Here is a 13193-nt window from a genome sequence, read left to right as displayed (position 1 = left end):
GTGGCTACTTTCCACCTCCTCTGAAGTTTGAGGAAATCTACTAAATTGGCAGCAACACAAAACCAGTTTAGTAATGAGATCGTTTCCTCTTGATTGGAAACCTTGCTAATGGCTAGAGTTTGTTTTAAAGTAGATAATAGAATTTCCTTACCTGAGATTCTAAGGAAAAAATATATAAAATTTTTTCATCCATCCTGAAGACTGCAATAGTGATCTGGCATTTCAAAGACTCAGCCTGCACTGGGAGTCTACACAAAAGAAAGCAGATGAAAGCAGATTTCAATATTTGTTCAATACATTCCTATTACAACCATAAAAAGTGTTGACCTTTGGTCAAATTGAGTTTGAAGATAGATGGCATACTTAACCAAGATCCTTCCTCTCAAGGTTTATGCCTTAAAGAGAAAAATAATCTAAGAATCTAGTATCTTGACTAAAGTACCAAGACAGTAACTAGATATGAGAATTAACTTTCTGAAGAAATGTGCTTATTTAAATGTTTATTTAAAGCCGAAAGGGAAAAAAATAATCAAAGGAAATCCTTGAGCTTTTCCCCTTACCGCTTTTAAGCTGAAAAAAAATGCACATCTATTAATGTCTGCTATGGACTCAACCCCCTCCTATCTGCAATAGGACCTCAGTCATTACCCATTATTTCCCATCATCCTTTCTAGGAAACTGTCACACACTAACAGTTCTTTCTTATCAACCTAAAAGCAAGCTCATTGTGGTTCTATCTTAACAAAAGAAACATTTCTACCTTGTCTCCAGATCCACCACCCCCGACCACACCCAGGACTGCTACATCTCTCCTTTCTCAGCCACCTGTCTTGAAAGGATCATCCACACAAGTATCTTAATTTTCTTCCCCTTTTTTATTTTTATCTTTTTTTAAAGCACCAGAACACTGCTTTTCAAGTGAAATCTTATGTGAGATCCTAAGACAAAAAATAACAAGAGCACAACTTCTCTGGTTGGAAGAGGGGTTGGAGAGCACAGAATCCTCCCACTCAGTCTTCTACTCCTGCTTATCCAGTAGGTCCCTGAAACGCCTCTAAAAGATCTGAGGCTCTGCAGACCACCCCTTAACTCAATGATCCCTGCCTCCTTCTCTCTCCAGTCCAAGGAAATTGGTAAGAACACCCGGGAGCTCTTAAAATCAATAGGTGCTTTCCAGTCTATGTCTTACCTGATTCTCCCAAGTATGTGATGCTATGGTCAAGTGTGGAACTATTTACAGCTCCCACGTATTTGGTTCTCTCTTTTCAGTGCACATTCTATTTCCTCTGTTCTAATCCTCCACTGGCTTTCCATCTCGCCTAGATTAAAAACCCTAATGGTTTTCATTACCGATAAGCCCCTACTCAGTCTGCAAGCCACCTCTGTCATCTCTGACCTTACTGCCTTATGCCCTCTCACTATGTTCTAGCTATTGTTTTCTATTGCGTGTTTTTCAAAAGCATGGATCTAGAGGAAGTGCCTAAACGACTCCCTGAAAACTTGCTTTCTCATTTAATATGCAAATATACTTTTGTTTGAAATTAAAATATGAGACAGTCTCTGGTCTCTGTCTAGACTGGAAATGGTACCAGTGTGGCAGATCTTCCAAACTTAGTTAAATCCTACTGCAGTGAGAAAAAAGTCAAATTTAACAAGGATTTATTGAGTACTTCTATGGGTTATGTGGGAGACATGAGAGAAGAACTCAACATGCTTTCCTAACTAAAAATGATTATGGTTGAGTTAATGGCTGACAATTCAAACTGATGTGTGTTATATTTAATTACATGCTAAGAAAGGGAGAAAAATATTGAAAGAACCTGTCTTTTATTTTCCCTTAAATTTGAGTTCCTGACATACTTCATTTTTCAGCAAAGCTATTCTTCTGCTTCAAAGAGGGGGAAGTGAGTACTGGATCCTCACTTTCATTCCAATATTCACAATTCTGGACACTGATTTTATTTTTATTTTATTAACTTTATATTGGTTAAAATTAAGTTGGCAAAAAAATAAGTTGGCAGTATTCACATGATACTGAAAATCGTAAAATTCTAGCTCACCTCCAACCCCTATTCTTTTTGTTCTTACATTTTAAGTTAAATTCTCCACCAAATGAATCCAATGGAATGGTAATTGTATTTGTTTAAACAGAAGTAAGTCCAAGTCACTCTGAACATAAAAACAAGATGCTGCAAACATGGCCGATGCATAACATCACAGGCATTCCTTTCTAAACCTAGATTTTAAGGATCAGAAAGAAGTTAAGTCTCTATATACTTTCTAGGCCTGTAAGTTAACGCTTGAGTGGTCAGTGCCCTTGGGGAGCTTGTGGTTTCCCGAATCACATGTAGTTCCAGACTTCCAGCTATACTGACACTCTTCTCTCTGCTAACCCATGGGAAAATGTGCTGTCAAAAGTAAATCAATTTAGTAGCTTTGTAATGTGCTCAGTACTTGTAATATTGACTATAAAACTCCTCCCGTCGTACCAAAACTTCAAAACAAGTGTAACATTTCATGGGTTGGATCTCAGATACAGTGGACCCCTCTGGTTATATCATTCCCAGATAACCGTACATTATTCTGGCTTTAAATATAGCCATGACCTCATAATAGCTTCCTTGGATGTCTTTGTCACTTTCACCACTGAAAGGAGTGTCAGATCTCTAGGCCTATTTTTTTTAGTCCTTTTTATTCTTTCATTTTGTTTGACTGTTTTTACATATAGTGTTTCTTTTCAGTCGGGAACTAAGAGTCTTGACATTTCTCCCTTGAACTACTCCGTGGTTTTCTCTTCCAAAAATGGTATAAAGACTTTGTCTAGCACATATGAAAAGTGAGCAAGCTTAGGTGATCCTACCAGGTTCCACATGACTTCACGTTTGGCTACAGCACAATTCCTGTCTTCAGCTCCTGCTTCCCCCTGCCCCTTTCACTGGGTCTGCTGATGTTCTAAATCTGTAATGCATTCCCACCAACTTCCTGGGTCAATCAACATTCAAACCACAGTATGGAGTTCACCAACAATCTTAGTCTACCAGCAAGTGGGTCAAGAATTGGTCCTTCTCTTCCAAGCATTTCACACTTGAGCTGCTTCGAAGAGCTCTAGGTTTCTACAGACCCAGCCATTAGCCATCTATCCCAACCCACCTAGGCTTGACTGCAGTCATCCGTTCCTACGCCTGGCTCTCTAACCTCCTCCTAGCCCTGGGCCTTGCCATAAACTACAGGTTACTTGACAGGACTCTGACACACAGCCTAGTTCTTGCCTCCCTTTCTCTGGAGGGCTGGACCTTGTTCACTGTACCTCTCGCTACTTCAAAGACCCCAGCTAAAAGTAAAGGAGCTGTTACAGTGGAGGATTCCTGGACTGAATGTCAATATTATGACATAGTATGAGTGGGTTTCGTGTTTGGTAATTGCAATCATCGTTGCTTTTGTTGTGTTCATCCATTTACAATGCTTGCTGTCAGTTTATTTATCTCTTGTAAAAATAAAATACAGTGTGTGTGTGTGTGTGTGAAAAAAAAAAGAAACAGTGAATATATTTTCTAAAACCTTTAGGCTTGTAATCATGGTGCAGCAAATAAAATTTAATGTCAATTTGAAAAAAAAAAAAAAAAAAAAAAGGACCCCAGCTATAAATGGACTGATTGCATTAGAACATGCCACCGAACATTAGAACATGCATGTGAGGTGCAGTGTTTAGCCTCAGGATGGGACATGACACACACTTATTTTTTTTTGTTATTTCTAGTAGTTTTTTTTTTTTTTAACATCTTTATTGGAGTATAATTGCTTTACAGTGTTGTGTTAATTTCTGCTGTATAACAAAGTGAATCATCTATATGCATACATATATCCCCAAATCCCCTCCCTCTTGCGTCCCCCTCCCACCCTCCCTATCCCACCCCTCTAGGTGGTCGCACAACACCGAGCTGATCTCCCTGTGCTGTGCGGCTGCTTCCCATGACACACACTTTTAAAGCAAACAGAAAGCACAATGTGTGGTTGCCATTCCTGTTGCTTTAGGCTCTGCTGACCAAGAAGCTTTAGTACCCATGGGAGGAATACTTTCTCAAGGGGACACAAGGATGATTATATTAAATTAGAAGTTGAGAAAACTGCTTGCATATCTTGGGCTTCTCTGGTATTGGGATAATGAATAAAAATGAAAAAAAGTTTGCATTTTTTACTGATACTGACTCTCTAGGGGAAACAGAGTGACTATAACACATTGCGGATGTGGGAAGAATGTGGATGGAAACCAGAGGGGGGTTTTAATACTAACCTACAGTGAAAAAAAATTATAACCAATCCCAAAAAGCCACACTGGCTCTACTACCAGGGGTTAGATGCTCATGGAATCAAAGTTCCTGAGTGAAGTCAAAGAAATATTAAGTGAGTAGTAGAGAAAAGAAATCATATATATGACCTAGTATCATAAGTGTCTACCTATATTCTTTTCCTTGCTATGCCAGGCTTACGTTTACATATTTCAACAAACTTTCCTTTTCCTTTACAATTTTATACTGAGCATGTTGGTAATAACTTTTCAGTTTAGTCCATAAGTTACAGAACATGGGCATGTGATTGTGACAGAAGCAGAGGAAGGCTGGGTACTTCCTGGGATCCTAAACTAGGAGCTGCATGCCTCAATTGAGGAGGTCCTGGGTTTCCTCATTTTGGAGAGGAAGTCACTCTACATTGGTTTTCAAGGGTTACCTTTTATATGAGAGGCTGGAATCGATGTTTGCATATGAAAATATATAGGAAGGATATCCAAAGGGGTAGCCTAAGTAAAATATTGCCATATATTTGGCCACTACATGTTCTTATGTTTGGGGAATTCTCTACTGTAAGTCTTTGGAAGATGCAGGGCCTGCCTTCCACTATAGAAGCTCAAAAAATTCACCCTGGAATTTGAATTGAGACCTAGAGACACATGGAAGGGAGAACCAGGACAGTGACAATGAGATTGAGCACTGACCATTCTGATGGTTACTACAGGCACAAATTGTAGCACTCAGCATTCAGTGGAGATGGTAGAAGTTTTGCCAAGTAGTTTGCGGTATGTTTTGGGTTGACTCTGAACCCAGTTCTTCAGTCTTCTTTGTGATTATGTAAGACACCTTATTATCTTTTTGTAAATCTATTTTCTGCTTAAATCCACCAAAGTCAGTTTCTGTTGAAACCAAAAGATCTATCTTGTCATTCTCCTGAGTCCCAGCAAAACTCCACTTTATTTGAAATAACTGACTTGGGTAATTTGTCAATTACTTCCTAGAGACTAAGTACCTATTTTCTGTTTCTTGTGGTTTTAATATCACCAACGATTGAACTGCCCTTCTCCTTCCCCACCCCCTCCCCCCAAAATCATTCTTTCCCCAAATAATGCCCTAAATAATCATCCTCTGATTATATTTAGATTGGAAAAGAAGCACAGTGTACAGTAACACTGAAATGATATGCCGTACTAGAGTTCTGAGTTTGTTTTGTTCGTAACAGATGCTGGGGCTCCTTTACGTAAAGAACTATGCATCTCCCGAAAACATGCAGAATATTATGAAATACACATTAGTTACTGATAATGTAATAGTGACATCTCTTAAAGAAAGTAAACAAGTAAAATTCAATTTCAGAGTGAAGAGTGGGTCTTAGACTGGAACCATGCAGTATCAAATTTACTTTGTGTAATAAATGGTATTATTAAGAACGATATATATAGATTTTAAAGCTTTTTGCATATGTTATGATGAATATTTGTATATTAAGTTAAAAGGCTATAAGTCAGTATGCAGTATGACTTGCATGGATGGATGAATGCATAGCTTTTATAAAAAAGCAACTTTTCTGGAGAGCTAAAGGTTATCCCTTTAACTTCCAACACACGTTTAACTCTTTTAGATGAAACAAAACTTTAAAAAATATATTATTACAACTTTCCTGCCTTCCTAGTAAGATTACATGACACAGAATGTAAACTTTTCTTTATGAAAAGGATCATGTTTATGAACAGCAATTATTAAACCATGTTCAAGGGCTATTAAGGGCTAAAATAAATACAAAGCTGTTTGCTACAATCTGTTGAACTTCTTTTACTTCACTTTAATGCCTTGAATGTGGCATAAAACCCAAAACTCTTACATGCCCTTCAAGCCCCTTATGATGGAGTCCCTCCCTACATCTGTAAGACCCCCAAAACCAAGCTGCCTCGTGCTCACTCTACTCTGAGCATTTTCTCTAAGCTCTTTCACGCCCCAGACACCTATGCTGTTTGCTCTGCTGAAACCCTCTTCCTCCCAGGTTTCACCTGGCAACTTCTGCTCATCCCGCCAGCCATACCTTAAATGTTAACTTCCTCAGAAGATCCTCCCCTACCCCAGAGCCTAGCACAGGGCACTGTATGTAGTAGACTTTTAGTAAGTGTTTATGGAATTAATGAATAAAATATTTAAAAAGTACATTCCACAAACATTCTAGAATAAGAGTACAATAGGACTTTTTTGTTTTGGTAGCAGCATTTAAAATCTAAATATTCCTAAAAACTAAAATGAATACCTAAGGAATAGAATTAATGGGAAAAAGATATAAAGTAAATAAAAAATACAGCTAGTAATTAATTTTAAAAGGTATGTGCAGACATCAAGATTCCTTTTCTTCCTACTATCAAGATAACATCCTGACTTGGACTTCCCTCGTGGCACAGTGGTTAAAAATCCACCTGCTAATGCAGGGGACATGGGTTTGAGCCCTGGCCCGGGAAGATCCCACATGCCACGGAGCAACAAAGCCCGTGAGCCACAACTACTGAGCCCACCTGCCACAACTACTGAAGCCTGCTTGCCCAGAGCCCATGCTCTGCAACAAGAGAAGCCACCAAAATGAGAAGTCTGTGCACCTCAACGAAGAGTAGCCCCTGCTCACCACAACTAGAGAAAGCCCGCGCACACAGCAATGAAGACTCAATGCAGCCAAAAATGAAATAAATTTTAAAAAAGAAGATAACATACTGACTTAAACTGCTATGCAGAAATCACCCAGAGGAAAGGAAACAATCAAATCTGCTTCTTACTTAGGGTGATTTAATAGGGCTTAGAGATTATCTACGGGTATCAGAGATCCATGCTATACCCCATCTCCCATTTCTATGAAATTTTTCCTCTAATTTTTATTCTAAAAAGGGAGAGGAAATATGTAATATTACAAGACGGTGATATCCAGGTGCAATTGTGTAATACCAAATAGATGGCAAAATTGGGGGATATTTATTGTATACTATGTGAGAGTCAAGAAAACATGGGTGTGGAGGTCATAAGACCTCAGTTGTAGTCCCATTTCTTCCAACTTGCTGGATGAACTCTATGATCAGTGTTCATTTCCCCCCAAATCATTCCTTATTGCACCTATATGTATGTGGCACAGGGCTAGGCTCTGTGTGTGTATTTGTTTATGTGTTGGAAGTGAGGCCAGATACTAGGAAGAAATCATATATATGCATACGTGTGAAATAGTCTTTTCCCTTAAGTAGTTAGTAACCATTATGGAAAATTTGAAGCAATCATAGAAAAAGCGGGCACATGAACAAAAGCTAAATTGTGTCCTTCAGACTCCAAGCGTAGTAGGAGTTCAAAGAAGGGACAAATGAACTGTGGGCTGGGGTTTCTAAGGAAACGCTTTGCGGGGGGTGAGGACAACGAGCTCATGAATATGTCAAATGTTGCTGCAAAGGACTGAAGACACTCATATAAGCTTTCACTAAAAATTAAATCCCCTCTTTCCAAGAGGTTAGATTCTTTTTCCAAATGAGCAGCTTCTGGAAACATACAAGAGTTCCTGAAGGAGGAAGGCACTTGTCTAGCCAGGCAATTTCGTGGAATCAGCCTGGGGATGAATAAGTTGCAGATGTCACTGCAGCTGCTCTTCACATGGTGGAGGGGAAGGGAGAAGCAGCAGATCTCGGAAGCGGCTGAGATCTGGTGGGCAGCAAAAGGAGCAGAGTGAGTGTGAACCTGGCAGACATCAATGCCGTGCATGGACAGAGCAGTGAGGAGGCTGGCCAGTGCGGAATACAGAGTGGTGCTGGGGGACGGTGAAGAGACGATGGGAAAGGCATGTGACAGCATGAACTTCATCCAATTAAATCAAAAGAGTAGGGCTTCCCTGGTGGCGCAGTGGTTGAGAGTCCACCTGCCGATGCAGGGGACACGGGTTCGTGCCCTGCTCTGGGAAGATCCCACATGCCGCGGAGCGGCTGGCCCGTGAGCCATGGCCGCTGAGCCTGCGCGTCCGAAGCCTGTGCTCCACAACGGGAGAGGCCGCAACAGTGAGAGGCCCACGTATCACAAAAAAAAAAAAAAAAAAAAAAAAAAAAAAATCAAAAGAGTAGCCAGAACTCCTAGAAGAAAAGACTGATTCTAAGGCTGAGGTAGGAAAAGTGCAAGATGAGCCCTGAACTCCTTGCTGCACTAGGAGGTGAGGAACCGCTCTAAACATGATGAGGGTGTGTCAAACACGTCCAGGAACCTGCCTGAAATAGTCTGGAACAATTTGAACATCAAAAACAATATCATTAGTAATGTATTATAACTACTTGAATGAAACAAAACTCCTGAGTCTATACTGATACAAAGGAACAAATGAATACAAAAATATATGGAGGGAAGAGAAAATTCTTCCTTGCTGTATAATGCCAACTAATAAACAGAAAATTTGATGAACCTAGAAAATCATTAATGAATAGGATTAGTAGGTGAAAGTTTGATTTTAAAAAAAGGATATTTATATGGTTTCAAAGTATCCCCCAGAATTACTTATTTATTACAAAAAGGAAAACAGCAACTTGACACAGGAAACCTCTTGAAGTTATTTCACCTCAACCAAGGAATCAAAACTAACACCAATACTGGGACTCATTGATATTACGTGACTCTTGAAATGATGTACTGAAAAGGACACAACAGCCTTTCACTGATATTCCTGCCCAAAACGCACTGTCTGATGTATCGTGAGCAAATGTCAGAACTGTTTCAGGTGAAAGGAGACCAAAAAGACACAAGAACTAGAGGCATACGTTGTGCCGAACTGGATCCTGAACCAGGAAAAAACATCTATAAAGAACATTACTGGGCCAATTGAGAACATTTGAGTATGTGTATGGATACTAGTATTATATCATATCAATGTTAAATTTCCTGACATCAACAGCTCTACTGTGGTTACATAAGACAATGTTCTTGTTCTTGGTAATTGTACACTTAAGCATTTAAGAGTAAAAGGGAATGATGTCTTCCATTTATTCTTAGAAAAAATATCTTAATATTATAAATTATATGTGCGTGTGTATGTGGGTGTGTAGAGAGAGAAAGAGAATGGCTGAAAATTTAAATCATGTCAAAATAAAAAGTCAGACAAAAAAGAAAAGCCAAGCAAAGTGTTGCTTAATTATACCTTTGGAATGTGATAGGTCATTTATATGGATATAAGAACAGAAACCAGTATCTAAACTCCAAGCTTCCTCTTCACATAACAGAAAATTGTGTTATTTCATTGGAAATCAACTGAAGAAAATGGCAAAAATGCAGGGAATAAAGGAGTTCAAATTTAAAACAGCATGGTTTAGCCAAAAGTATTTACTTGATTTGAAAACTTGATGGCTGGGGCATGAGGAAGTCACCCTCTCTGTTTAACCAGTTGAGAGGAAGCAGACCTGGCCCAGGTGAATAGACCCAGTGCTCCCCACATACTGATTTCTCATCACATCACATGCTTCATCTTGGGTTACTTTTTGATGCTTCTGCCTAAGGGTAAATTAAATGAGATTTTTCTGTCACAGAGGGTTTGGGCCTCTAATACCTACAATCTTCAGATCCAGCCTTGCCACTAAGCCCACAAGAATAACATCTGGCAATTCTGAGCATTTATGGGCTTTAGAATTATTCTTCTGCCCAAGGTCAAGTTTCCATATATCCTGAGTGAGCTCCTCAGCTACCCACATGCCCTCTCATTTGTGGCTTCCTCCTTGATTCTTCATCATGACTCCTTATGCTGAGCCTTTGGGCTGAGTTTCTGCCCTATTTCCTTACTGCTCTCTAAGACGCCACCCCTTCTGTCTAGGACTGTGACAATCTATTAGTTCTGCCAACTCCCTTCTTATCCAAATAACCAGATTCTTTTCCCTTAGTCCTTTGACTGGGAAAATTCTTCAACCTAGAAAGTCTTTCCTGTAACTATGACTCTGTAACCCCCTGACTCTTAGAAGTTTTTGATCTGTAGGTGTTTGTGAACTCAGGTTAGAGTATGGTACCTCTCTATGAGACAACAATATCCCTCCTGGGATAATCTGGAAACTTCTAGAATGATCTGGAATTTTCACATGAAAGTTTTATAAAGGGAATTACTCTATTACTGAATCCAGAATAAAAGAAATTACAGAATATATCTAAGTTGGTTCATTTTGATAGGAGACATTAGCAGTAAGGACTCCTCCTAGGTAAGAATTTTATCTTTTTCTTGTTACTGTAAATGGGATTTTTCACTACCATTTTATGATCTAACTAGTTACCATTTGTTAAGCTTATATCCTGACACACTACTTAACTTTTTTATTTCTTGAGTCATCATTATTGTTGAGTTAGTTTTTTTGTAGATTCCCTGGGATTGTAGATTTTCCAGGGATTCAAATCATCTCCAAACAGAAATTGTTTTACCTCTTTTCTAATTCTATGCCTATCATTGAGTTCTCTTGTCTAAATCATTGGTTAATTCCTCCAGTTCAGTGTTATATATCAGTAGAGATACTGAACAATTGGGAGAAAATATTTGCAGGTTAAATCACAGATAAAGTGGCACTACCCCCCAAAATACAAAAAAAAAAAAAAACTTAAAAAAATAGTGGAAAAAAACCCAATAGAAAATGGGCAAAGACACAAGCAAACAATTTACCCTTAAACATAGAAAAGTTTGTCCAAACTCACCCATAAGACAACAAATGCAAATTAAAGCTACACCAAGATACTGCTTCTCACCTATTTGGCAAATTTTTTTAAAGTATAATAACACACTCCATTGGCAAAGCTGCAGAGAAATAAGCCCCCTCTTACATTGCTTGTTGGAATGAAAACTGGTACTATCTTTATGTAGGGGAATTGGGCAGTATCTAACAAAGCTACACATCTATTCCCTTGGGATATAGAATTCCCACTATTGAGTAATTTACCCTGCAGATATACCTCCAACAATTTTAAAATACTTGTACACAAGAATATTCCTTGCAGCACTGTTTGTTACTGCAAAATATTGGAAGCAACACGTCCAAACAAACGAGGTTAGTTGAATAAGCTGTGGTATAGCTACACAGTAGAGGATAAAGCAACTATACAAGGAATGAACCAGAGCTCTACAAAGTGAGATGGAATGCTAAGAGAGCTCCCTTTTATTAAGAAATAAGGGAGAATAAGGTATATGATCACTTGTGCAAAAAACAAGAGAGGAAGGATAAGGCAGAGGCTAGTGTGATTGGTTACCTGGAAAAGATGGCTGAGGATGGAGTGGAAGGTATGGAGTATGGAGTGGAAGGATGGGGGTGAACAATGACCCTTCTCTGTGTATACTTTTTGGTACCATTCTGACTTTTGGAACATTAGTATTTTACATCCTCAAAAATGAAAAAGAATGAAAGCAAAAGGAAATAAGAAAGGACAGAGAAAAGAACTCTAAAATGGAGTACAAAGACAAAACAAAGTATATCTCAAAAGAATAACCCAACCAAGCTGAGTAACCTAAGGAACTTTTGCATTTAGGATTTAGACAAAATGCCCTCAGGCTAAAGAAAAATTTAAAACAAATATTGAATTCTAGTTAGTAGGTTTCTCTTCCAGAGGCATGGGTTAGCAATTCTGAAACTATTTTCTTTGTGTTCTAGGATTAGAAAATAAGTTACTATATTGTGGATAATAAGAGGCAGATTTCTCACTGTTGGAAAGGGGAGTTACAAATATGGAAAGGGATAAAGCTGGAATGAAAGAAAGGTAGAAAGGGAAAATGAACCCTGTAGTACTGGACTAGAAATGGAGATAGTGCAAAGTCATGGGTTTTATGTATAAATAGGAGAAAGACAGACAGACACACAGACAGAGGGGAAAGATATAAAAATAGATATGTGTGTGAAAGGGTGTAGAAAGAATTATGCTCCAGTATAAAAGAGCACATCTGTATAGATAAATGGTCAATTCTGAGGCTGAGGAAGGGAGATTACAAAATGAACTTGAAACACCTTGTTGCTCCAGAAAGTAAAGAACTAAAGAAACATGAGAACATACCAAAAGGATACAGGAGCCAGTATGAAAGACTCCCACTTGCCAAAGCTGACATAATTTGAATATCACAATAAATAATAGTATTGAATAAAGCAATAATCTATGAGTTCATCTGCTATAAACAAACTAATGGGAGAAAATAAATCTCTTCTTTAGAGTAAAAAGGCAGTTAACAAGTATGGAAGAAATTGTAAAATTATAAAAGTACTATTTAGCAATCAAAATAATAATTGATTCAGCTAAGAATCTCCAGTGAGTGCTAAAACTCATGGTGAAATTTTGAGAAGTAACAGGATATTTACTTAGTTTCAAAGTAACTCCCCAGAGATATTTATCAATTACATAAGGGAAAGTCACAACTTCACAGTAGGGAAACCTGGCAGACAGCACTTTAACTAAGTTATCAAAGTTAATATTGGCAGCAATGGGACAAATCAATGTCAGGCACCTCTTGATATGGTGCACTGGGAACAAAACATTACTTCTGTGGCGTTCCTGCCAAAAGTGTAAAACTAAGTCTAATCACCAGGAAACACCAGCAAACACAAACTGAGGGACAGTCTACAAAATACTTGGCCTATACTTTCTAGAAAACTAGGGAAAAAAAAGCACAACTGTTCTGGATTAAAAGGAGCTAAGAGATACAAAAACTGAAATACAACACATGTTCCTGGATTTTCTTTTAACTAGAAAAAACATTTTTGGGACTATTGGCAAAATATGATTAAGGACTGCAGGTTTTATAATAATGTATTATAATGTACTCATGTTTAATGTTCTGACTTTGATAATTGTGTTCTGGTTAGGTAAAGTATTGTTCTTCTTAAATAAAATACAGGCTAAGCTAATGAGAGGTAAGGAAATAGCATATCTGCA

Source organism: Delphinapterus leucas, chromosome 3, assembly GCF_059928025.1.
Source record: "Delphinapterus leucas isolate spDelLeu-1000000601 "Yukka" chromosome 3, BTC_Dleu_Yukka2, whole genome shotgun sequence".
NCBI lineage: Eukaryota > Metazoa > Chordata > Mammalia > Artiodactyla > Monodontidae > Delphinapterus > Delphinapterus leucas.
The sequence above is the reverse complement of the archived record's forward strand: the minus strand, read 5'-3'. Positions refer to the sequence as shown.